This window comes from Octopus bimaculoides, chromosome 4 (assembly GCF_001194135.2).
Source record: "Octopus bimaculoides isolate UCB-OBI-ISO-001 chromosome 4, ASM119413v2, whole genome shotgun sequence".
NCBI lineage: Eukaryota > Metazoa > Mollusca > Cephalopoda > Octopoda > Octopodidae > Octopus > Octopus bimaculoides.
In genome coordinates this window covers 7,249,054-7,251,492 of record NC_068984.1, presented here as the reverse complement: position 1 = coordinate 7,251,492, position 2,439 = coordinate 7,249,054, and the positions used below count along the sequence as shown (strand labels likewise).

General features: G+C 35.3%; 1 protein-coding gene across 4 annotated transcripts in view; it reads left to right on the top strand.

The window, feature by feature from the left end:
- LOC106870405 (cadherin EGF LAG seven-pass G-type receptor 1) overlaps window positions 1-2,439 on the top strand; it is a 535,294-nt gene that overhangs the window by 515,988 nt on the left and 16,867 nt on the right. The window lies entirely within an intron of this gene.

The window sequence follows — 2,439 nt, the reverse complement described above, 5'->3', positions numbered from 1 at the left end:
ATATGTATGTATTTGTGTGCCTGTGTTTGTCCCCCCACCATCGCTTGACAACTGATGTTGGTGTGTTTACGCTCCGTAACTTAGCGGTTCGGCGAAATAGGCCGATAAAATAAGTACTAGGCTTAGAAAGGATAAGTTCTGGGGTCGATTTGTTCGACTGAAGGCGGTGCTCCAGCATGGCCGCAGTCAAATGACTGAAACAAGTAAAAGAATAAAAGAATACAAGATTTCTCCAAATTTGAGATGCCACGGGCCTCTTCCACCAAATGTCCGTCTACCAGATTCACTCAGAATATATTCGGTCGAACTGAGGGTTACCGTGGAAGATATTTGCCTAAAATGCCGTACAGTAGCACTCAACACGGAACCATGAGGTTGCAAGGCAAATATTTTAATCGTACAGTCGCAGTTGCGCCTAATCTCGCAGCCATGCCTGTGTCCCAATTGTGTTTTTCACAAAATGAAATAATAATATTAAGGTTTCTAAGACGTTATTAACTCAGGCGTTGTCTAATGTTCATGTTTAGAGCAGCCATTTTTTTTTATTGTCTGAGCTGAGCTGAGTCAAGCGTGACATACAAAAGCTTCATTTGAACTATATATGCGTGAAAGATCTGTAAACAATATTCAGATAAAAACAAAACAGCATAGTTTAGAGAGACAGAGTTTGTTGGGTGGAATATGTATATATATTTTTTTTCATTTAGAAAATTCTCATCTTCGCTTGATTTTGTATGTTTTTTGTTTTTTTTTACATTTTTATGTGCTTAACGCCACCGAATATTTCAGGCTGTTTTGCCTCTTTAAACTTTAAATCAAAAAATGCTTATGTGTGTGTGTGTGTGTGTGTGTGTGTGTGTGTGTTTGTGTTTGTCTGTGTGTGTGTGTGTGTGTGTGTGTGTGTCTGTCTGTCTGTCTGTCTGTCTTTCTGTGTGTCTGTCTGTCTGCATGTATGTCTGTCTGTCTGTATGCCTCTGTGTGTTTATGTGTGTGTGCTTGTGTGTATTATGCATATAAGTATGTATACACACACACACACACACACACACACACACACACACATATATGTGTGAGATATTAATGTCTGTGAACATTTAGAGTTCCTTGGTTGCTATATGAGATATATACGAAGCACAAAGAATACTTGGTTAACTTTGAATGAAGCCACGTGATGAAGAACATGGGGTGAAGTTTCAAGCAAGTACCCGGATCTAAGTTACAATGCTCTGTTGAGCATTGCATCGTCGCAAGGGCGTTAAAAAATATTAATGAAAGACAGACGTGATAAGAAAAAGTTTAGAAGTGCTACCCTAGGAAATGGAATGCTTGCGAATGCAACTCCTTTAATCAAGGATTTGCGTGACAACACAAATAATCCAAAGCATTGGTAGATAAGACACTAACCAAAAATATTTGATTTAGGAAAACGTTTGTCGAATCACTTGTTATCGGTAATTAGGAAATTGGTTACTAATTTCGGAAATATTTTGGGGTAAAACTATAACGTGAGTCAAAACTATTGAAAAGGTTGCAAGACGTAACGAAAAAGTTTAGAAAAATAAAGAAAGAAATGAGTGGAAATTTTACCGGTGAGTGTGTTGAAATATAAGGTACTAAAAGAGAATGACTCTCCCCAGACACAACAGAATATGCTTCAACACACGAACTCACATAAAGAATCTTGCAAACCAAATCCCAAAACGAAATATAACGAAGAGTTTCTTTGTTTAAAAAACATTAAATTAAATGGAAATGGAAAATGAAATAATATTTAATCCCTTAAGCGTATTGACGATTTAATAATCGACAGGATTAAAATGAACTTTTATCATTTCTTTTAATCGTTATACTTGATTGTATTCTAACTAGATTTCTAATGACAATGTCAAGTTGTGTTCTAAATACGAATGGAAACTGAGATCGGTGTTCGTTTCTTGATTATAACCGTTTATGTTTATAAAACTCAAGAAGCAGGTAAATGCGACACGAGAATTTTCTTTACTGAAATTAGTAAAGTTAATAGAATCAAATTTACAATTACGACATGCTAAAATGAATGACAGCATTTCTCTTCTGTATAATATAATATAATATAATATAATATAATATAATATATAAATGTTAATCAAGCTCCAGCAGACTTTGGTATCTAATACTTAACTCGTTTTCAAAACATTGTGGTTAAATGATAAGATCTAGATTAAAAAAAAAACGAATATAACAGGGAAGACTTTTTGATGAGTCACATGGAATTACGCTGACAGACTCAATATACAAATAGAGCCAATGACGCAGTCACCATTCTCAAAGAAACTAAGATTAGGATAAGGTCTTTTATTCTTATTTAATATCGTACTGTATTTGTCTCTCTGTCTGTCTCCCTTTCCGTCTTTCTCTTTATCTCTCTCTCTCTCTCTCTCTCTCTCTCTCTCTCTCTCT